The sequence below is a fragment of the Microcaecilia unicolor genome, chromosome 3 (assembly GCF_901765095.1).
Source record: "Microcaecilia unicolor chromosome 3, aMicUni1.1, whole genome shotgun sequence".
In the NCBI taxonomy this organism is placed as follows: Eukaryota; Metazoa; Chordata; class Amphibia; order Gymnophiona; family Siphonopidae; genus Microcaecilia; species Microcaecilia unicolor.
Genome location: NC_044033.1, coordinates 152,724,072 through 152,749,119, shown reverse-complemented (window position 1 = coordinate 152,749,119; position 25,048 = coordinate 152,724,072). Strand labels below are relative to the sequence as shown.

The following is a 25,048-nucleotide window of genomic DNA, read 5'->3' as shown; positions in this document are numbered from 1 at the left end:
GCTGATCCCGGGCCGCCATCAAAGAGTCCTCGACTATCTTGGCCGTCAGCTCCTGCTGTTTTTGGAACTGGAGAGTCATCCACCCGAAGATCTCCTTGGGGTCCATCACGGCACTGGCACTGCCACCTGGGGGAGGGACAAAACAACAGAGAACCACCTCCAAGTGCGATTACCTCACTTAAGTTGGACTCTTTCTCTGATCCCTCTAACACCTCCCCCCCTCCCCCCGTTAGGCCCGCTTACCGGAACCCAAGATGGGTCTGCGCCTTTCTCAGCGTTGGCCCTCTCGTGGGGCTTCTCATCCAGTCGGGTCACGGCCTCCTCTAGCGACAGGTCCCGTAGCAAAATCCCACTTCTGACACCACTTGTAAACAAGGCTCCTACTGGCTAAGTCCGTGAAGCCCCTTCACCACCAGCACCGAGCTCTCTGTTTTCCTCTTTATGTGTTTCTTCTTCTTTCTTGGGCCTGTTTTTGGGATTAGCAACCCAGCCCCCTTTTCTTCAACAGCTCCTCGGCTGTTTTAAACCCAGTCCAATTACAGCCAGGCTTCTCTCAGCACAGCTCAATAAAGTCAGGCTGTTTCTAACACAGTCCAATTACAGCCGGGCTTCTCTCAGCACAGTTCAATGGAGCTAGGCTGTTTCCAACACAGTCCAAGTACAGCCAGGCTTCTCTCAGCACAGCTCAATGAAGTCAGGCTGTTTCTAACACAGTCCAATTACAGCCGGGCTTCTCTCAGCACAGTTCAATGGAGCTAGGCTGTTTCCAACACAGTCCAAGTACAGCCAGGCTTCTCTCAGCACAGCTCCATAAAGTCAGGCTGTTTTTAACACAGTCCAAGTACAGCCAGGCTTCTCTCAGCACAGCTCAATAAAGTCAGGCTGTTTTTAACACAGTCTAATTACAGCCAGGCTTCTCTCAGCACAGTTCAATGGAGCTAGGCTTTGCGCGGGCTCAAAGCCTTGGGTCCCACCCTCTGGGTCAGTCTCTATTCTCCTGACCTCCTCCCGCTTTGACCCAGGCCTCTCCCCTATACCTCCAGTGCTGGCTGAGCCATAGCCAAGAGCTCCATGGGTTCGTCTAAGACCAGCTCAGCCTCCTCTTGCTCCATCGCCTCTGGTTCATTCTCTCCCTCTCCTTCAGTAGCCCAGTCCATTTTCTCCTCCCCCCACCCCTTTTCCAGCTGATTACACTTTTCTTCATTAACTCTGCTAGGCTGCTTTTCCTTCTCCTGCCACCGGTTCCACCACCTCCTCCACCAGGTGGGAGAATCAGCTTTTCCTTTTCCCTGGCGGCCCTCTTCTGGAGCTCCTTGGTTCTGCACCCTACTTCTCCCCCGGAGCTCTCCTGTGGCCTTCTGGGAGTTGTAGTTTCCCATCTTTATGTCCCTTTTGGGCAAAACCTGAGCATCCCTAGGGTCTTCCCTCCTACCCTCCGGCTCTCTTTTCTCCGGTGGGTAGCTGGGGTCCCTCTTCCTTTCGGCATATTCCTTACAATATATACACACACGTGGAGGAATATTCCTCAGTATGCCTGGCCATGTCTCTGTGCAGGGAACCTAATTTTTCAGTGCCAGAGACAGAGCTCACAGTCCTCCTGTGCGTCCTCCTGTGCCTCAGGCACAGGAGAGAAATTTTCAAATGCCACCACCACCTGCCACCCCATAACGTCTCCATGAGATTACGGAGATCCATTAGTGGCAGCCTGGAAAGGTGAGTGTAAAGCAGTGCCTCTCAGGATTACAGAACCACTTATGTGCAAGCACCAAAAATAGGCAGGGTCACATACATTGAGGTCCCTTTGCTGTTGCAATATATGTTATTGAAAGTTTCATAGGAATGAATAAAAAAACATACGTGACATCAGAATGTCCAGAATATCCAATGAAAAGTAATTATGGGGGCCCCTTCACTACAGAAATGAGGGGCTGCATATATCTGAACCTCCTTCCCCCTCCTAGCACCAGCATGCTGCCCCACACCTATATACTGATGGGAATGTTGGCAGCAGCTCACTAAAGCACACTGAACCACCCCAAGGCACACCTGGTTTACCCCACTGCCCAAGCCCACCTCCCAGCAACAGTGCACATGCTCCACAGAAAGGCCACCATGCCACCCCCTGTCCCCATGGCTACCTGAGCTACTACTACTACTACTACTACTATTTAGCATTTCTATAGCGCTACAAGGCATACGCAGTGCTGCACAAACATAGAAGAAAGACAGTCCCTGCTCAAAGAGCTTACAATCTAATAGACAAAAAATAAATAAAGTAAGCAAATCAAATCAATTAATGTGAACGGGAAGGAAGAGAGGAGGGTAGGTGGAGGCGAGTGGTTACAAGTGGTTACGAGTCAAAAGCAATGTTAAAGAGGTGGGCTTTCAGTCTAGATTTAAAGGTGGCCAAGGATGGGGCAAGACGTAGGGGCTCAGGAAGTTTATTCCCGGCGTAGGGTGCAGCGAGACAGAAGGCGCGAAGTCTGGAGTTGGCAGTAGTGGAGAAGGGAACAGATAAGAAGGATTTATCCATGGAGCGGAGTGCAAGGGAAGGGGTGTAGGGAAGGATGACTGTGGAGAGATACTGGGGAGCAGCAGAGTGAGTACATTTATAGGTTAGTAGAAGAAGTTTGAACAGGATGCGAAAACGGATAGGGAGCCAGTGAAGGGTCTTGAGGAGAGGGGTAGTATGAGTAAAGCGACCCTGGCAGAAGATGAGACGGGCAGCAGAGTTTTGAACCGACTGTGCCTATGTACTGCATAGTTCCCCCCCCCCCCCCCCCCCCCCCCCCAAAAAAAAAAAAAAAATCTGGCTGTAGCTATCTGTCAGAGGCTATGTGAAGAGCTTTGCACATGTTATAAAAAAATAATGTATGTTATGCCAAGAAAGCCCATCACCTGAAACTTGTCTCTACCAACTTTTGTAGGAGATTCGGCATCCACAGGTGCTCAGGCACTGGTACCATGAAATATGGCAGGAAGATCCAGGCCTCATTTGATGCATGAGGGAGCACCACAGGGCCTGACATAAGTACCACTGACATTGCACCCTTGTAATAGCACTGTCCTGGATCAAGGCCTGAGTATGCAGCTACCCTCATGACAGTGTGGCCACAATCCCCATATCCACTACAATGTGTTGCAGCCAAACCCAAACCTATGAGATGAAATGGAAAGGAAGGGATGTTGGACAGCACCCTCCTGTGACTCAAACAAAAGTGACCAGTATGTCACACACACCTACTCAGACCACTGCAGCACCTATGGCAGGATAAATAAGACAGTGATCAGAAAGACCCACAGTGGGAATCAAACCCACATCCCCTGCATTAAGGAACCACAGCCCTAACCTCTATGCCACACATATACCTAACAAAGAAGTGTGCAAGGAGGACAATATACTGTTCACAGAGCACTGTGAGAGCACAAATTGGCACCCAAATAGATGGCCTCTCATGGTCCATACCCCTCATTGATTGTATATAGCATTGTGAGGTCCAAAGTATGAAATATGCTACCCTGTGAAACATCCCTGAAGGCTCAAGCTGGGGGCCCTTCAAACCTCTGCATGACAGTGGCATACAAACCCCTGTTTACAGAAACTGCCACCCATATGTACTCTGCTCACCCCATGAGCATGCCATGTAGCCCCTGCCATCTGTGAGTGTCCCAAGCCAGCTAGCCTGATTACATCACTGATAAATGCCCCCAAACCTAGGTATCCCACCTTGCAGTATGTTAACTGCCTTTCTCAGGGGGGTCCCAGCACAAGTGGCCAGAAGGATGGGACCATCAAACTGTGTCCTCTACCAGCTCCCAGGCAGCTGTAGACCACATAGATATGGGGATGCACACATGTCCCTGCAGCAGGGCCAGGACCCATCTTGCATGCCCATAGGGAGAAAACCATCTCAACGGCTCCGGGGATGTACATCTCTCTTACAGATTTCTTGGGCATGCCCCTAGAATCTGGCAGGGGAATATTTGGCCCAAGGTCTCATCTCAGTGAAGACCCCATTCACAGTGGCCTACAGCCAGAGCCCAACCGGTGTCCCTCTGGGGAGCTGGGAGAGGGTAGCCAGCTGAACTGAACAATGCCAATCAACTTGTATGTAGCTACACTAACCTGCATATGAGAAGACAAAGCAGTTCAGAGAAGCAGCATTGTGGGTCACTGAATAGGGCTGACCGCCCATCTATATCACCACTGCACTCTGTAGCCATCTGTTCCCTGGCAGTTCATAATCTGTGCATAATCCAACAATGCAGCCTACAGAGATCTGGTCTGTGGGACAGTTGGGGTTAATGGGGCTGGATGGTATGTAGCATAAGTATTTGTGGAGACCAGCATGCTGGGCCCCCAGTCCAGCTCCATGCAGGAGCCTGGAACAAAGTTCTTATCACAGGTATCTCTTCACAAAGAGAACCGGTAGACCTTTGTACTGCTGCCCCCAGGAAGGGGGCAGCAGCTACTGGTGTCGGCTACATTTGGCCTGCCCTAAGCATTACCATGTCTGTGCCAACCAACTTGCAGCAGGAGTTCAGCCCATATACCCCCTCCACCCTGCAGACCCACACCCATATGCCAGACTGCATACAGCTAATCTAAGTAAAGATTTATTGTCTCGCAGTGTGGTGTTCCTAGGTAGTGCCCAGGCTAAAGTTTACTCTCTGTTCAGCACACTGCCTTGCCCACAACCAGCATGGCTGAGGACTTAGGAAAATGCATAACAGCTGCTTCCTACCTACATACTTACATTTTTAAAACAACTTCAATAAGATGGGTTGAGGGAAGGGAAAACAACTAGATACAAATATGGGAGATATATACATGAAGAGGAAAAGGAACTATTATACGCATGTCTGTTGTCTCACAAGAGTGACCAGCCAGGTCCAAACAGCAGGCCTCCTTTGCCATTGCACAGACTATTCTTGTTCAGCAGGCCAGAGGGCAGGGGAATAGTCTAGGCGTGGTGTGCACACTGAGGCCTTGTCCAGCACACTACCCTCCCCGAGCAGGCACATGACCAGTGAGGCCCCCAGAGGTGACTGCCACCACAGATAGCAGGTGGGAACCAAGCTAGTCATATGTGGCCCTAGCAGCAGCTTCAGGGAATCATAAAGCTAGGACATGGGCCCCGGCCTCAGGTTCTACTGAACGTGAGGGCCAGGAGAGGGATGCAGATACTCGATACTGGACATTGTAAACTTAAATGGTGAGAATGATTGGCCATATGACCCAAGCTTAGTGGAGTTTACTAAATAAATGGAGATGTTGAGGACTGGCAAAAAAATACCAGGAGACAGCTGAAGAAGGACGTGGCGGGCAAAACTGGATAGAATCCACCGGATGTGGACCCTATGAACCTCAGCCCTGAGGAGCAGAGGTTTCACAGACCCGAGGTTTCACAGACCCATTTCCAGGGACTTCAACTCCCACCCAGCTTCTCATGAAGGCAGCCACAAAAGGGTGTGTCCACTGGGGTATAATCTGCACATATCCCCACAGTTACTTTGTTTCAGCATTAAAACAACAAATATATAAATAGGATTAAAGTGTACTGTAAAGTCCACTGCTGTCCTTTGTGTTGCTGCTGACCAGTGCTTGTGCTGTATCTTGTCCAGCAGCCAGGTCCTGCAAAAAGAAAGGAATCCTCGGCTATCAAAAACATTGGGAAGACCAGATCTCAGATCATCTCCCTAGCAGAAGGGGAAGGGTAGTTTCTAAGGTCTCTGCTTACCTGGAGACAGTGGAAAATGGGACTCCAGCTGGCTCATAGCTCTGTTCTCCCCAAAAAAGATTTCATGTGTGAGCCATTTAAAAAAAAAAAGAAAAGAAGTTTATCCCCCAAATGTCTTAAGTACCCGCAGCTGATACTTCTAAAGCGCCCTATAAAAATGCGCATCTCAGGATTTTCAAACTTCCAGAGCCCACTTTTGCAATGGCATCCAAAAAGAAGGCCCCTAGCACGAACCTCAGGCCTTTCAAACTTCCAGAGCCCACTTTTGCAATGGCATCCAAAAAGAAGGCCCCTAGCACGAACCTCAGGCCTCTAGCACAAAGCTCAATGCTGAAACAGAGCTCCTAGTTGAAGGAAGTAGCGGCATGGCATACCAGCCTATTTGCTCTCAAAGGGCAAACTATCTGTGCTTACACCAAGCAGAAAGAATGGGTGACAATAGCCCACAGCTTAATGCGTTTCATCATGCAAATCGAAATATTGAGGGCAAGAAAAGGAAATGGAGGCAGCTGAAGAGGTTTGTGAAGCGGAAGGCTGGAGCCAACCCGCCGGATACGGACCCCATGACCCTCGCCCCTATGGACAGGTTCCAAGGTGAGAATCCATGGCCTGGGAACCCAGATCCCTCCTCACAGGCTCAAGTTTGGGGAATATAATATTTGCTGGCTGCTCTCTCTATTTCACCCTCTCTTCAGCAAGCTTGGACAGTGTGGGGAAATGATAGAAAACCTATCTGTATTACAGGTTGTCAGAGAGGTGGGAGAGGGAGGAAGGAGGCATGCCAGTCTACAGGCAGAAAGGCTGGTGATCAAGAACCACGTCCTAACAAATCAGTATGGAGTAATAGTTAGTGGCTAGATCTGGGTGCACTCAAGTCAGTGGTTTGAGTCCTGCTGTATCTGTCATTTTTGGGGGCCTTCTTCCCCTCCCCCTTGGCCCATCACCAACCAGTGGCTATTCCTGCTTTCAAGGCATCTGTGGCCCTCTCATTGTGCTCTCCAGACCATTCCCACTATCCTTTCTCATTTACCAACCTGTCTGTGCGTTGTCTGGCATCATGGTTTCTGAGGTCCACGGAGCATCATACCCCTTCGCTCCTGCACTGTGGGAAGTGCAGGCATGCACTGTGTAGTGTTATGACAATGGCAGTCCTCATGATCTTTGATATACGAGTGCACATGGAGTGATGGGTTCAGGAAGGCTGCAACAGACTAACAGGTTAACTATTGCAACAGACACATTTCTTCTACTTTCCCTATGCAGGCGAGGACTCTGAGGCAGATGCTGGAAGTCAGCAGGCAGCACAGGCGCATCAGGCAGAGGAGGGGGAGTCAGTGGCAGCAGAGGAGTCACAGAAAGGCACTGTGCCAGCAAAAAAAGCTGCTGAATACACCAGCCAGGAGCCACCTGCAGGGGAAGAAGAAGAGAACCAATTACTGGTTGAACCCACACACCCCTGCCAGATATACCAGATGCCCCTGCAAAGGCTAAGGAGCCAGAAGACGAGCCACAAATGGCCCATAGGGGACTGTCCCGCCACAGGTAGCAGGTTGTATGGCTGGCCAACAAACTCCTGGCCCAAAATGTGTAGCTGGCAGACTACCAACACCAGAAGCTACAGCTGCTGCATAAGGGGGTTCAATTTCAGCATCAGAGGCCCCAAGCCCATGAGAACTGCCTGCAGGTGCTGCATACAGTACCATGCAGCAGGAGGCAAGGGATCCTAGGCATAATATGTGGCTGCAGCTTCGGGGGATCCAGCAAGACCTGCATGAATACACAGAGGCCTTGTCCAGCACATTGCCCACCCAACAGGTGCCTGACCTTCCCAGGGGAACCGAGGAGGCCAGCATTCCAGCAGCACCACCCTCCACACTAGCCGCAAGTGGCACCACTGCTCACACCATTCAAGCGGGTGTGGATAAGACTCACTGCCTTCTTAGGTGCTGGGCCAGCAGCAAGACAGACACAGGGCCAACCAGGTGGCCCAATTTCCATGGGTCAGCAGAAGCAGCTGCATTTTCTGATGCCTCTGAGGGCAGTAGCAGCCTCACTGGGGAGGACTCGGACACTGTGCTTTCTCCTGCAAAGGCCTGAACCGTCCTTAGAAACTACAGGGAGGGGTGGGAGAGGTGGCCCCAACAGGGGATGGGGAGGATGACAGGGATGTGAGAAAAATACTTACCATGCTGTGCTGCTGTGGCTAGGGAAGGGGGAGGTGATGGGAGGAGGGCATGGGGGTGTGCTGGGAGAAGAGGGTGTGCTGGAGGGAAATAGAATAAGATATGCACTGACCTTTACTGGAAATTGGTCTGTATGAGTTTTTGCCTGCCATGGTCCCTGGCCAGCTCTGTGGGGGATTGGTCATTATCCTCTTGTTCTGCCTGCTGCTGTGTGTCCTCTGGCAGGGGCTGTCTATGTTGTGCAGCATGTAGCAAGCCATGAATATCTTGGCAACCTCTGGGCAGTAGAGGAGCTCCCCTACGGAACAGTCTAATCTGAATCTGTTTTTCAAGTGACCAAAGGTGCACTCGATGATGTGGGTGTTCTTGTGGCTCTTGCTATATTCCTCCTCCTCTGCCTCATTTTGGGGGTGGACAATGGGAGTCATTAGCCAGGTTCACTGGGGATAGCCTCTGTCACCTGTGGGGGGGAGCAGGATTCACAGATATGGGTGTGTATTTGTATGTGGACCTTGTGGAGTGTGGGTCATGGGTATGGGTTCCAGGAGCATCTTAAGGGAGGTAGGGTAGTGACATAAGGGGGGAGTGAGTATATAGGTTAGGAATCCCAGTACTGCTTACCTAAGAGCCAGCCACCATTGATCAGTCAAACCTGTGGTAGATTCCAAAATGCTCCAGGATATATGTATTGTGGGTGGACCCTGGGTACTGAGCACACATGTCCACAACTTCCCCCTGGGCATCACAAACTACCTGCGTGTTCATGGAGTGATATGATTTTCTGTTCCTATAGGTCTCCTTGTTGCATGGGGCTCTGAGTGTGACGTGTGTGCAGTCATGACACCAATAACTGAGGGGAAGTGATCTATGGCGTAGAACTGAGCCATGCTGTTCTGGACGGCCTGTGCGGTAGTGGGGAAGGTAATATAGTCTGAGTGTGGGTGATGAAGGCATTGAGAAACTGGCCAAGACTGCTGGAGATGGCGGACTGTGTGAGGCCTGCATTGACCACTAGCACTGACTGCGTATCCTGGCCTGGATGAGGGGTTGTAGCTGGTCACAGAGTGCCATATGGCAGGCCTATCAATGCAGTACCTAGTAAGGCATGCTGGTCAGTGAGGTTCTTGAAGCCAGTCCTGGGCCTATATACTCTTGGATTAGGGTATCTCCTCCAGGGTCTCCCCTCCAAACTCTCATCCACATCCAGGAAAGCGTCAGCCACAATAACATTCAGCACATGCAGGTGTCCCATCACCACAGGTGCAACCCACTTAGCCCAGTAACACCACTGTGCACTCCTCCACCAGCACCCAGCACTCACTCTCCCAGCAGCAGCAAACAGTCCTCACACAAACGGCGCAACACACAGCACAGTGATAAAATGGGAGTGGACAGGTGAACAATGAGTGACAGAAGACAAGTAGATAGTAGGTTTGAATGGGAGGTATGGGGATTTGGAGACAGTGAGGGTTTGGCAGGGGTAGAGGGCAAGATACAAAGCAAGGGACGACTGTGGCTGGGAGACTGGCAGGTGTGGGCAAGGACTTGAGGAAGTGAGGCACAGAGCAGGCAAGGCAGCAAATGTGAGGGTTAAAAGATTCAGACAGGGGGAAACAAACAAAGCTAACAGACCACTCAGCAACTCTATACTCTTTTTCACAAACCAACAATTCCACCTCTCCAGTCTCCAACTCAGCAAAATCATAAATGGGTCCAAAGACAAGTTTGGTCTTGAGCTAGCCATTTTTAAAGCAGGTCTAATTCACAACGTTTTCCTTTCTGGCACAAGGAAATCATTTTTGCTATCCATTATCATAACACCGTCCATCTCACACCCACGACACTTTTCTCTGGGCGAATATTGGACTTAAACGTTTTTGGGGGGAGGGGGTTGATTATACGGTTTAAATGGTTTTGTGTGAGAAACACGTCCATCTGCTCCTTGTGCCATTTTTTTGCACTTTTTCTTTTGAACATAAGCTCCATAGCAACCAGCAGCAAACTATGGGCCCTGTTTACTAAGCCGTGCTGTAGGTATGCAAACTTTTTACTACACGCTAAAAATTAGTGCGCATAATGATAGAGACCTAGCCTAAAGCGCGGCTTAGTAAGCATGGCCCTTAATGACTCAGTCATTAGGTGTCACCATACATAAGAACATTAAGGGACCTTTTTACCAATATTTAGTGCTAATATGCTAAGCAGTTAAATAGCGTTTAACTGGCTATCTGCCAATATTCAGTCGGGAATAACCCTGAATATCCAAGGTTAGTGGCTGGCCACCGGTGTCTAACTCAAACTTCCAAATGTTTGTATTAAAAAAACAATATTTTCAGTTGTGATTTAAAATTGAATAAAGATAATTCGCCTCAAATTGGAGCGGGCAAATTAGTCCACTCAAAAGATGCTACAAAAAAGAAGGCACAGTGTCTGGTTGACTTCAGCCCAGCCACTCTAGGACAGGAAATACTAATCTTTAGGCTTGCAGGTATCTTATATATTCATGTACAGTAGGTATTTTTCTGTCCCTGGATGGCCACATTTAAAAAAATAATTAAAAAAAAGAGCTAAAATGGGACTTGAACCTGGGTTTCTTGGTTATATAAGAACATAAGAGTAGCCATACTGGGTCAGACCAATGGTCCATCTAGCTCAGTAGCCTGCTTCCCACAGTGGCCAATCCTAGTCACAAGTATCCTGACAGAATTCCAAATAGTAGCAAGATTCATGCTACTGATCCTAGGGAGAAGCAGTGGCTTTCCCCATGTATATCTCAATAGCAGACTATGGACTTTTCCTCTAGGAACTTATCCAAACCTTTTTTAAACCCAGATATACTGATACCACATCCTCTGGCAGCAAGTTCCAGAGCTTAACCCTAGAACGCATATTGGGGGCCTTTTAGGCCCCCATGCTTACATTTTTGCTATTATCTGCAAAATTACTTTAGTTAGAATTTTGAAACTCAAGGTATTACTCAAGTATGTCATTGTTGATAATATCCAGTTGTTCATATAATTTTTTTTCATAGGCATTATGGTGTAACAATGCTTGTTTGGTGAAAACTACATCTGTACGAATTGGGGGCCTTTTAGGCCCCCGCTGTTTTTATCATGTTCTCAGAAGTGTTTGTGTCTCAAGTTACTTTATTTGTACTCAGTAATGCTGGTGGAGGGGCCAGGGTGTGGATAATAACATGTGAGGATGTCATGTGATTTTGGAGGGAGTGATAAGGCCATGACATCACCTCAGGTCCTCTGAACACTGAGGACAGTATACACTGTGAGCTAATTGCTGAAGGACCTGTGATAAGATAAGCTGTTGAGAGGAAATCTGTTTCATTTTCTAACATCTAGTCAGCAATGGCACAGTCTTCCTCCAAGTGTCTGACTGACCAAGAGATTGAAGCGATTATGTTTCAAAGCGATGATGAAAGTGAACTATCTTTGTCTGATGAAGAATATCTGCCACCAGCTAATCAAACATCCTCATCCAGTGATTCTTCTGATGATGAAGAAGTGAATCTAGTGGATCCTCAAGAAGTGATAAGTAGAACATCCAAAACGAATGTTTTTTGGGACAGTAATCCTACATTAGTCGGACGTACTCCAATACACAATATTGTGAGACAGGCTCAAGGAGCTGTGGGAAGTCCCAGTTACTTTACCCCTAAAGATGTATTCTGTACTTATTTTTCTGACAATATTGCAGAAGAGGTCCTATTATGTTCAAACCTAGAAGGAAGACGTATCGCTTCAGCAAAAAATAAGTCCTGGAAAAATATCTCAAAAGAGGAACTTTATGCATATATTGGACTTTTCCTGCTGGCAGGGAGTCAAAAATCGTATGATGTCCCAATACGAGAATTATTTCTGGACCCACTTTCTGATCCACACTATAAGGCGACAATGTCAGTGGGCAGATATGAGGAAATTAGAAGGATCATTCGCTTTGATGATAAGCGAACTCGTGCAGCGAGGTTTGAAACAGACAAATTAGCCCCTATCAGTTATATCTGGAACATATTTATCAAAAATTGCACAAAACTTTACAATCCTAGTACTAATGTTACTGTAGATGAGTAACTTGTACCGTTCAGAGGACGCTGCAAATTCATACAATACATGCCCAGCAAGCCAGCCAAGTACGGTATAAAAATCTTCTGGATGTGTGATTCTGCAAATTATTATGGCATAAATGGCGTAATCTACTGTGGCAAAGAGGTTGGTGCACCAGTACAGAAGGATCTGGGGTCTGAAATAGTCAAAACTCTTGCTGTTCCAATATTCAATTCAGGTAGAAACATCACCATGGACAATTATTTCACCAATGTTGAACTAGGCAATTTTCTGCTTGCAAAAGCTATTACACTTGTTGGTACTATAAAGCAAAACAGACGAGAAATTCCAGCAGCACTCAAACACAATCGTCAGCGAGCACTTTATGAGAGTGTCTTTGGATTCAATAACAAAGCGACTTTGGTATCTTACAAGGCAAAGAAGGAGAAATCTGTAATTTTACTCAGTACCATGCATCACGATTGCAGTGTTGACAGCAATAACCAAAAATTGAAACCAGAAATCATCCTGCATTACAATGCAACAAAAGGAGGTGTAGATAAAATGGATGAGATGGTGGGAGAATATTCGTGTAAGAGGCAAACAAAACGGCCTGTAGTACTATTTTCAAATATGCTTGATGTAGCAGCCCTAAATTCATTCATTATTTATACAGAAACTCATCCTGAATTTCATGCACAGAGGAAGGACAGGAGACGCTTATTCTTGAAGGACCTTTGTCATGAACTTGTAATACCTCACATGATAGAGCGAAGCGACTTGAAATGCTTGCCAAAGAAAACTAAAGAAGCAATGAAACGGTGTGGCGTACAGTTTCAGATTACTCCAGAGCCAGGAGAAAGAAAACGAAAGCGTTGTTTCATGTGTCCAAGAAACATAGAGAGGAAAACTGAGCGATATTGTTCCACTTGTAAGGAAACTGTTTGCAAAGAACACTCTTCTGAAAAAATAACATGTCAGAATTGTTTGGAAGACTAATATAATAGAAAAGAAAGTTAGAATAAAAATGTAGCTGCAGCTAGTTTGCTATAGATTTCTATGCATTTTTGTGTGTTTTCATGTCTTTGCGTGAAATTTGGGAAAAAAAAGATTTTTTGGTGTTTTCTGTGAAAAATTATAATTAAAATGTTGTCCACTATTCATATTTTATTGAGCAATTTTGAAATAAACTTGTGAAAGTTATTTAAGTGTATTTTTCTACATTATGTGCATGGGGGCCTAAAAGGCCCCCATGACGTTAATATGTATATTTTTAACGTCATGCGTTCTAGGGTTAACTATTTACTGAATGAAAAAATATTTCCTCCTGTTCATTTTAAAAGTAGTACTATGTAAATTCCTTGACTGTCCCCTAGATAATTCTTAATTGTACATTACATTTAATCCCTATTGTAAGGGAAAATAGTGATTAATAAGTGCAATATTGACACTGACGTTGACATCCTGGTATCCCTTGCTGATTTCATTTTGGGGAGAGGAAGGGGGACAGCAACAACTGGGAGATTAAGGTGACATGCCTTAATCCCTCCAGTGAACAGCTGGTCAATCAGAGCACCTTTCTGTAACCTAAACATGCCAAGTACCAGGTCTAAATAACATCCATCTTGTTAGACATGGACGACATCCCTTCCCCTTCTTGGAAATCAATCTTTTGGCCCCTCCCTAGTTCCATCCAAAACACTCCCAGACCATGCCCCCCTTGCCATATGGCCATACGTCATTGATAGATGTCTGACTGTCTTTTTTCTTCATGTTCAATTGCAAAGTGGAGTGGAGGAGTGGCCTAGTGGTTAGGGTGGTGGACTCTGGTCCTGAGGAAATGAGTTTAATTCCCACTTAAGGCACAGGCAGCTCCTTCTGACTCTGGGCAAGTCACTTAACCCTCCATTGACCCATATAAGCCACATTGAGCCTGCCATGAGTTGGAAAGCGTAGGGTACAAATGTAACAAAACAAGTGCTGCGTACAACTGGTAGCGCTATAGAAATGATTTGTAGTAGTAGTAGTATATCCTGGTTTTATATAATTGATATTTGGATGCCCATACAGTTTTCAGACATCCAAAACAGGAATAGAGTTTGTAAAATAACCACCATAAAATGAAGGAAGAAAACTCCACAGGACAGAATGAATATCCTCTGAACCAGTCCCAAACTATTTTCACACAACAGTGCAAAGTTACTACTCATTGAGTTCACCTCAAATGCTCTTCTTGGTAATGCTCACTTCTATTCAGTTTCATCCTGAGGCGAAGAATAATTTATTTACCTTTCTAAAGTGTGTGACATGTTTTATACAAGGGAGGGTTTGTTTGGTTGGATTTTTTTTTTTTTTAGCAGAGCAAACAGAAAAGCTCAGCTCTCTTTGAAGCCTTAAATGACACTGAATGGTTGCACCTAGTTGTTCAAATGCAGGCACTATGGAGGTGCTTAAAAATAAATACCTGATGCAAAACTATAAACAGTGTAATAGTTTTTTTAATGTGTGTGTGGGGCGGGGGGGGGGGGGTGTCAATTTTCAAAAGCACTTATGCAGTCAGCATCCACTGTTATAGAATGTATAATTTTTGGCTGTGTATATTGCCATATGGCCAAATTTATGCATTTAGAAATTGGGATGGGATTAAGAGTATTCTTTCTCCTCTTCCTCCACTTTCTATCTCAGTTGATAACACCCTCATCCTCCCCGTCTCATCTGCCCGCAACCTAGGAGTCATCTTTGACTCCTCCCTTTCCTTCTCTGCGCATATCCAGCAGCAGGGCCGTGCCGACACAGTAAGCGAGGTAAGCATGGCAGGAGGGCGCCATCCTCTGGGGGGCGCCCTGCTGCACCATGCTTACCTCGCCCTCTTCTCCCCAGATCCTTGTCCTTTTTTTTTTGTTTAAATTTACCTCTCCGGCGCGTGGCAGCGTAGTGTTAGTGAGGAGGTGGCACTCCCCCGCCCCGACGTGTCAGTCTCTTCCCTTCGCTTGGTTCCGCCTTCTTCTGACGTCAGAAATGACACTGAGCGAAGGGAAGAAGACACGTCGGGGCGGGGGAGCGCCGCCTCCTTCTCACTAACGCTATGCTGCCGCGCGCTGGAGAGGTAAATTTAAACAAAAAGGAAAAGGATCTGGGGAGAAGAGGGCAGGTAGTGTAGCGATCGTTTTCGGGGGGGGGGGGCGCGCCAGCGGGGCCAACTGCAGGGGGGCGCCGGAGACCCTAGGCACGGCCTTGTCCAGCAGATAGCCAAGACCTGTCGCTTCTTCCTCTTTAACATCAGCAAAATTCGCCCTTTCCTCTCTGAACACACCACCCGAACTCTTGTCCACACTCTCATTACCTCTCGCCTTGACTACTGCAACTTACTCCTCACCGGCCTCCCACTTAGCCACCTATCCCCCCTTCAATCTGTTCAGAACTCTGCTGCACGTCTCATATTCCGCCAGAACCGATATACTCATATCACCCCTCTCCTCAGGTCACTTCACTGGCTTCCAATCAGATACCGCATTCAGTTCAAGCTTCTCCTTCTTACCTACAAATGCACTCAGTCTGCTGCCCCTCACTACCTCTCTACCCTCATCTCCCCTTACGTTCCCGCCCGAAACCTCCGTTCACAGGACAAATCCCTCCTCTCATTACCCTTCTCCACCACCGCCAACTCCAGGCTCCGCTCATTCTGCTTCACCTCACCCTATGCTTGGAACAACATTCCCGAGCCCTTAAGCCAAGCCCCCTCCCTGCCCATCTTCAAGTCTTTGCTTAAAGCCCACCTCTTCAATGCTGCGTTCGGAACCTAACTCTTACCTTTCAGGAAATCCAGACTGCCCCAATTTGACTGTTCCAGTCTGCTGACCCAACTATCAGACTGACTGTTCACGTGTCCTTTAGATTGTAAGCTCTTTGAGCAGGGACTGTCCTTCTATGTTAAATTGTACAGCGCTGCGTAACCCTAGTAGCGCTTTAAAAATGTTAAGTAGTAGTAAGTAGTAGTAGTAGTATAAGGGGAACACTGTAATTGTTCCACTATCCATATAAAACTTTAGGTGATCAAGTTAAATGCATAAATAGCATGTATAACATAAAAACAGATAAATTATCTGCTTAAAGCTATTCAACTAAATATCTTCTGTTGCTGGTTTTATGCAGGCTCTTCCTACCACCTAGTCTGAAAGCATTTTAAGAACATAAGAATAGCCATATTGGGTCAGACCAATTTTCCATCTAGCCCACTATCCTGCTTCTAGCAGTGGCCAATCCAGGTCACAAGTATCTGGCACAAACCCAATTAGTAGGACCATTCCATGCTACCAATCCCAGGGCAAGCAGTGACTTCCCCCATGTCCATCCCAATAACAGACTATGGACTTTTCCTCCAGGAACTTGTCCAAACCTTTTTAGAACCCAGATATGCTAACCGCTGATACCACATCTTCCATCAACGAATTCAGAGCTGCCATTCTAGGAGGGAGACATTTTGGCCGGTTCTGGATTTCTGTTTACCTCATCCTGGTGCATTATGGGACCTGCAGCACTGATTTCTACGCATAGAATCATGGACTACAAATACTACACTACTTTGGGATGTAAGTTTAAAGCCAGGACTGACCAAAAAGTCTCCCTCCTGGAATGAGTAACTTGACAGTTCTGTGAGTTCCAGAGCTTAATTACTGGAGTGTAGAGATTAGTTTATGGATTTTATTAGGATCATGCTTAGTTTCTACAGTTCTCCACACTCAATAATTGGCCGATTCAATTGATAATTAGACTGGTCAAGATATATCTCTCACAGTTAACAAAGCCAGTCCACAGTGTATATATTGTATTTCTTCACCAAATATATACAGTGGTGGAAATAAGTATTTGATCCCTTGCTGATTTTGTAAGTTTGCCCACTGACAAAGACATGAGCAGCCCATAATTGAAGGGTAGGTTATTGGTAACAGTGAGAGATAGCACATCACAAATTAAATCCGGAAAATCACATTGTGGAAAGTATATGAATTTATTTGCATTCTGCAGAGGGAAATAAGTATTTGATCCCCCACCAACCAGTAAGAGATCTGGCCCCTACAGACCAGGTAGATGCTCCAAATCAACTCGTTACCTGCATGACAGACAGCTGTCGGCAATGGTCACCTGTATGAAAGACACCTGTCCACAGACTCAGTGAATCAGTCAGACTCTAACCTCTACAAAATGGCCAAGAGCAAGGAGCTGTCTAAGGATGTCAGGGACAGATCATACACCTGCACAAGGCTGGAATGGGCTACAAAACCATCAGTAAGACGCTGGGCGAGAAGGAGACAACTGTTGGTGCCATAGTAAGAAAATGGAAGAAGTACAAAATGACTGTCAATCGACAAAGATCTGGGGCTCCACGCAAAATCTCACCTCGTGGGGTATCCTTGATCATGAGGAAGGTTAGAAATCAGCCTACAACTACAAGGGGGGAACTTGTCAATGATCTCAAGGCAGCTGGGACCACTGTCACCACGAAAACCATTGGTAACACATTACGACATAACGGATTGCAATCCTGCAGTGCCCGCAAGGTCCCCCTGCTCCGGAAGGCACATGTGACGGCCCGTCTGAAGTTTGCCAGTGAACACCTGGATGATGCCGAGAGTGATTGGGAGAAGGTGCTGTGGTCAGATGAGACAAAAATTGAGCTCTTTGGCATGAACTCAACTCGCCGTGTTTGGAGGAAGAGAAATGCTGCCTATGACCCAAAGAACACCGTCCCCACTGTCAAGCATGGAGGTGGAAATGTTATGTTTTGGGGGTGTTTCTCTGCTAAGGGCACAGGACTACTTCACCGCATCAATGGGAGAATGGATGGGGCCATGTACCGTACAATTCTGAGTGACAACCTCCTTCCCTCCGCCAGGGCCTTAAAAATGGGTCGTGGCTGGGTCTTCCAGCACGACAATGACCCAAAACATACAGCCAAGGCAACAAAGGAGTGGCTCAGGAAGAAGCACATTAGGGTCATGGAGTGGCCTAGCCAGTCACCAGACCTTAATCCCATTGAAAACTTATGGAGGGAGCTGAAGCTGCGAGTTGCCAAGCAACAGCCCAGAACTCTTAATGATTTAGAGATGATCTGCAAAGAGGAGTGGACCAAAATTCCTCCTGACATGTGTGCAAACCTCATCATCAACTACAGAAGACGTCTGACCGCTGTGCTTGCCAACAAGGGTTTTGCCACCAAGTATTAGGTCTTGTTTGCCAGAGGGATCAAATACTTATTTCCCTCTGCAGAATGCAAATAAATTCATATACTTTCCACAATGTGATTTTCCGGATTTAATTTGTGATGTGCTATCTCTCACTGTTACCAATAACCTACCCTTCAATTATGGGCTGCTCATGTCTTTGTCAGTGGGCAAACTTACAAAATCAGCAAGGGATCAAATACTTATTTCCACCACTGTACTTAAATATTTGTTCAAAGAAATCTTCAACAGTCAATAACCTCTTATAGCATTTATATACTTTTATAGAGTGCCTCAGTGATGTCTGTCGTCCACCACCCTTACAGGCTTTATGTGGCGACCAATATTAACATCAACCTCTTCATTGGCCCAATTTATTCTTTTATAGGCTACTTAAACTATAGTTTATACAAAAAACGTGTCCACTTTTACACTTATCTTATCTGTCGGACTCTATTTATTTATTTATTTATTTTGCACATTTATACCCCATGTTTTTCCCACAGTTTTGCAGGCTCAAAGTGGCTTACAATGTACTGATAGGCTATCGCCAGATCAGTGATGATATGGTTACAATTAAGTTAGATAGAATAGAAGAAACAGGGAAAGAAGAAAATAGGGAAAGGATAAGAGAGTCTAAATGGTCCGTAGATATGTTGTTAGGAAGGACTTCAGGTTATACATTGAATCCTTGGAGTAGGCTGAACCTCTTTCGGCTGGAAGAGATGTAAATGGACCGGACACACCAAGATAACCTTGCATGATGGAAATGGAGTTGAAATCCGCTCCTTTATCCGTCCACTTGTTGGCAGCCAACAAGCCTGCCAGTTTGAGAGAGCTCTTCGGCTGTTGGTCCACTGCACAAGGGGAGTTAACTGTCCGGCGAATTGACAAATTGGGAGGTCCGTGAGGCAGGCTGAATCAGGGCCAATCCGCCGTAGTTGGATGGCGGTTAGGGCGTGGAAACGTCAAAGATGAGCAAATCCGGCTTGTTAAGTGCTGTCAACAACACTGATTGGCTTGTTAAGCCAATTAAGTTACGTATGTTGTTACAGAATATGCTTAGATTTTGGCACGGAACACTAGGTGTGCTATACAGAATTCAGGGGTATAGTTATACCGTCTTGGCAGTTCACAGTTTTGCACCCGCTCTTCAAAGCAGGCAACTGAGAAACCCTCAACACAGCTGGATAGAAAAAACTTCAGCACGAAGTTGGGCTTGAAGGATTCTGCAAGTGAAGTGATTTTGAGCAGTATATTTTGGAACTGATGGACTTTGCAAGTTAAGGGGCCCTTTTGATAAGGTATAGTAAGCCCTAACATGGGCTTAGTGCACTGAAAAAAGGTTTACTGCAGGACGTGCTAAAATGGCCTATTGTAATTTCCCTAATTGTGCATGCCGATTACACGCAATTTCATGGCATGGGTGAGGAATGAAACTGAAAGCGTTAACTAGGCTATTTAGCATAACACTCAGGGGCCCTTTTACTAAGCCTTGGTAAAACGTGGCCTGCACTAGTGTGAGCGTGTGAAATTGGTGCGCGCTGAACCATTTTTTTAGCGCAGCCAGGAAAAAGGCCTTTTTTTAAATGGGGCAGTAAATGGCCGTGTGCTAAAATGAAAAGTAGCACGTGGCTACTTACTGCCTGAGCCCTTAACGCCACCCATTTACTTGGCGGTAAGAGCTAGCACGCTACTCCTGCGGTAATCAGGCAGCGCACACCAATGTGGCTGCACTGATTACCACCAGGAATGCCCCCCCCCCCCATGGTCGAAAATAGAAAATTATTTGCTACCATGGGAAACAGCGTGCGCCAACTTTGAAACTACCACAGAGTGACTGTGCTACCCCTGCGGTAAGGTTGATTTGGCACGCGCTACCCAGGCATTAGCCCTACTACAGCTCAGTAAAAGGGCCCCTAATTAGACGTGATTACATAAGCGCACAACTATGGAATGGGCTCTCAAAAGCTGTGAAAACAATCCATGACCACTTGAACTTCAGGAAATCACTAAAAACCAACCTCTTCAAAAAGGCCTACCCCAACGACCCCACGTAACCCTCTTCACCTACCAACACAGCATGACTATGATCGCACAGGACAACACGCAATCTTCATCCATTTCAACCCTCCACTTATACATCATCCGATCACTATACAACTTTAAATCTCTGGACTCAATGCATCCCTAAATCATGTGAGTACTACAATATATGTCTAATTCTACAAAGCTTTCATTTGCTGTGGTAGAGGAACTTTCGGTCTGATCCACTCTTTAGCTCTTGTGTTCTTATATGAATTTTGAAAGCATAATAAATGAGCATAAAAATAGGGACTCAAACTCCAGAAGAAGACTGAAAGAGAATGCAATAGAATAAACATGCAATTTTGAAGGCTAATACAAAAGTGAATGGGGAGAAACAGAGGAAGAGGCATAACCATCACAGGAAAAGAAGAAATGCTCTAGGTGTCAAAAGGAGGAAAGAAATTAGAGGAAAGAAATTCCTAAAACTTCTGAGGTGAGAAAAGCCATTTTGCAATCTTTTTGGATAAGTCTCTAGCAAGCAGTTGCTCTGGAACAAATAGTTTCATAATGTGGGTACTGAAGATCACTGATAACACTGAACGGGTGCACAGCCCTTTGCTTCCTAGATCCTAGAAATACTGCCATAGTGAAAAAAAAGTCTGAGGAAGGAGAAGGAATTTGCAAGAATAAAAAATGATTCTAGAAGAATGAAGTAAAAATCAGAATAGAAAAGAAGCCTCCTTCTGCTCCTTCCCCAGGGCATACCACACCGCCAGTTTGTTTGCTGATTCCGGCACCTTACAGAACAGCATATCTAATCGGGTGAAAGTAGGCCCCCGGTGTAGCCCTCATGGTGGCACGCAAAACAATCTTGGCACAATGGACGCTTTAAGAACCCCTGGTTGTCAATCTTTGGCTAGCCAGAATGAAGCAGATGGCTTGCTGGGAACAAGAGCTTTATAAGTCCTTGGGACAGAGTGGAAGGGGATATGGATATGTATGGCAATCCTTTGAGAAGTCGAATCTTGGGTCTCAGATTTCTCCAAAAGCAGGGAAGGGGGGGGAGGATAGGGGGTGAGGGATGGGGGGGGGGGGGGGGGAAGAAAAACAAAAAAGGAGGTGGAAGGTTATACCTGCTCATGGCTGATGTGATACTTGTTCATGTGTATTGGTGATGGCAGCTCCCATGCATTTAGAAGTTGTGAATCTGTTTGAAGTTTGAAGTGATTATCATTTAAGATATACGAGTTGTCATTGCTCTAGTGTCAATAGAGGGAATTTGCTGACTTATGTTTGTTGCACTATATGAAAATTTTGCCTGTTATGTTATATGCCTTTCATACTTTCAATAAAAATATATAAAAAAAAAAAAAAGAAAAGAAAAGAAGCCTATAAGCCTGATCTACTAAGCTTTCTTTCCTACTGACAAAGAATGGGAGAAAAGAAATAACAAGTCAATACCCTGTATGCTTAATTTAAATGCTCAGAAGGAGAAAATCTATATTTACGACTATCCAGGCATTTAATTCTTAGTCTTGATCTTCCCATCTCTATTGCAGGATCCCCAGTTCATTTCAAACCAACTCTTAAAATCCTTGGTGTCATTTTGATTCAAATCTCTCTTATCATTCTTATCTCTCAAAAATAGTACAGCGCCCATACTATAAACTCAAAATGATCTTCTCAATACGTCATCTATTCACAAAACAAGCGTTTCGAATTTTCATTCACTCATTAGTAATCACTAACAACATAAACTACTGGAACAGCCTCCTATATGGAATGAAATTTTTAGAGTTTTGGGGTGTCAGCACACAAGGTAAGGGAGCTATGCACCTGGGAGCTTTTTCTGAAGTCCACTGCAGTGCTCCCTAGGGTGCCCAGTTGGTGTCCTGGCATGTCAGGGGGACCAGTGCACTATGAATGCTGGCTCCTCCCATGACCAAAGGGCTTGGATTTGGTCGTTTCTGAGATGGGCATCCTCAGTTTCCATTATCGCCGAAAATCAGGGACGACCATCTCTAGGGACGACCATCTCTGTCGACCTAAATGTTGAGATTTGGGCGACCCCGACCATATTATCGAAACAAAAGATGGCCGCCCATCTTGTTTCGATAATATGGGTTTCCCCACCCCTTCGCGGGGACGTCCTGCGAGGACACCCTTCAGGAAAACTTGGGCGCCCCGTTCGATTATGCCTCTCCACGGGACCCTTTTACAAAGCGGCAGTAAATCCACTGAGGGCTTACCATGTGCTAATCTGGAGCTACTGCTGGTCCAACGCGGGCACCGGCAGTAGTTCCACCCCGCATTTCCGGCCTTAGCAGAAATATTTTTTTAAAATATTTCCACAGGCGCTAACCCAGCGGTAATAAGGCAGCGCTGCGTACTACCCAGATACCGCTGAGTTGGTGTGGGAGCCCTTGCCAGCACCTCAATGGGTGGCAGTAAGTGCTCCCCCCTCCCCCTGCACGGCCACGCGGTAAGTGAAATCCTAACACACGGCCATTTCTTTTTTCAGCTTTTTTTTTACCTGCTGCAGTAAAAAGGGCCTCAGCCGAAAAAAGAAATTGAGATGTGTTAAGATTTCACTTACTACATGGCCTTGCGGGGGGGGGGGGGGGGGGAGCAATTACCATCACCCATTGAGGTGGTGGTAAGGGCTCCCACACTAACCCCAGTGCTAACTGGGTAGTGTGTGACACTGCCCGATTACTGTTGGGTTAGCGCCTACAGAAATATTTTTTTGAATATTTCCACTAGTACCGGAAATGTTGCGAGCTTGGGGTGGAACTACCACCGGTGCGCGTGTTGGGCCAGCGGAAGCTCCAGATTGGCATGCAGTAAGCCCATGGTTATTAATTTTCTAGGGCAGTATATCAAGTTTTAAATAAACCTGAAACCTAACTCTTAAAAATGACAAGAGTGAATATTCAGCCCGTGGTGGTCAGCGGTTATTAAACTGCTTACAGTCACAGGCTGAACTAAGCTTGGATATTCAATGCCAGGCAATGTCCGGGCCCAAACACTGAATAGCTAACTGTGTATCAGACAATATTCAGACTGGTGCAGGGTTAGCTTGGTGGATAAAGTTAGAACAGCAAAAAGGCTGATTATCGCTGCTAACCGGTTAAGTACTGGCTTCGCCCTGGCCTGGGTGGTCACAGTATACAGCTGCTCTACCTGCTTAAGTGCCACTGATGGCCAGGCAAAGCAGGGTTTAACAGGGCAGGAGCCTCTCCTGGATGGTTAAAACCTTTTAAATATTGATTCTAGGTAGTCTAATTGTGTTTCTTGAACTGCTGGTGGATTTTTTCTAGTATTGCTTTTTTAAATTGGTACTTTCTGCTAATGAAACCAGGAGTGTCTTTCAGCTGTACCACAATTCAAAGAGACAAAGAAATGCTCACTCAAACAAGATTCAATAAATGTGACAACAGGAGTAATAAAAGCTGAACCTAAAACTGTAGATTTCATAGATTGCATTAATAGAAAATTATAATAACATTAAAAATGTTTTCCATTCTACATCAATTTCAGTTTTACACAAAAATGCCTTGGTCTGCTAATATCACCAAGACAAACTATGCAAATTTTGCAAGTCTTTTACCAGTTCCCTATAGGGCACATATACCTAAGGCTAATAGTGAGGATGTACATATTATGTTCTACGAATTCAGCATAGCGTTTTGGGCTAATACATGTACTAAGGTGACCACTGACACTAAATTTGGGAGACTGAGGTCTCTTAACCAAGGTACCGTGAGTTTCATTACTGTCACGATTTGCACAAAACACACACACACACGCATTGCAGATGGTCCAGACAGCTTTAATGGAACTTTAATACGGTCTGTCCTAGCCACATTGCGGACGTTTCCAACACTATTTGCCTGCTTGCAACTTATGCATGGCGCTCAACAAAAGTGAAAGCATGCAGGCTGCGCTATTTCCTCTTGCATCCTCCCTCTCCATGTCCTGCAACGTACCTGAGCAACATCCTGCTCTTGTTTATAGAACTGTCAAAAGTAGCAGTCATTCTTCCATCTTAAAATCCACGTGCATCATGAATATCTTGCAACATCCTCTATTTGTGCGGCTACATAACCAGCAGTGATTTGTGCTTACCTTTCTCCCTATTATTCCTTCCCACTGTTGTAAACTGGCGGAATCTGTTCCGCTCAGCCAACTTTTGAGCGCTCGCAGCCTCCTGCTCCACCATGGTTACTTGCTTTTCTTTCCCTTGGTCTAGCCCCGCCTCGGAGCGCGAGCTCTCGGTTGCTAGGAGATCTGAGTTATGATGAGATCACGCGTTGCCCATCATCATCCGCTGGTAGAATGACTGGAAGGTGCTGGTGGTGATGGTCTGGCAAGGAGGTCGTGGTCTGGTGGTCTTCCCTGGGATCACCAGCTGGGGGAGGGGGAGGGGAGGCAGTGTTGTTGACGTCAATAGTAAGGTGCTCGCGTGGCTGTGAGGCAATAATAGCGGCTGTGCCGTGCGTCGAGCGCAAAAGATTTTTGAGGTCACTCGGGTGAGACATCTCCTGTCCTTACCCCTCAGTCACCAAAGCTTACTCCTTAGAAAACTATCAAACTTGATGAAACTGTTCTGGTAATCCGTGCGTTTGGTTGAGTTAAAAACGGCACCGTCACTTATGGGTTTAATTTCACAATTCTTGACCTACCAACATAACACAACCGATTCTTCCTCATCCATATTTCGACAAGAAAATAGATTTGCCAACTTTATAACAAAAGAAAACCCACCACTTGCTACTCGTGTTCCACCCCTGCTGCCTAGTTCCAAACTCAGAAGC

General features: G+C 46.1%; 1 protein-coding gene across 1 annotated transcript in view; it reads right to left on the bottom strand.

Moving 5' to 3' along the window:
• Nucleotides 1-24,410, bottom strand: part of LOC115464295 (probable tubulin polyglutamylase TTLL2) — a 55,370-nt gene extending 30,960 nt beyond the window's left edge. The window contains exon 1 of the mRNA XM_030194688.1: nt 24,360-24,410. The gene's annotated coding sequence lies outside the window, so the exon portion shown is untranslated. The remainder of the gene's footprint in view (nt 1-24,359) is intronic.
• Nucleotides 24,411-25,048: the final 638 nt, after the last annotated feature.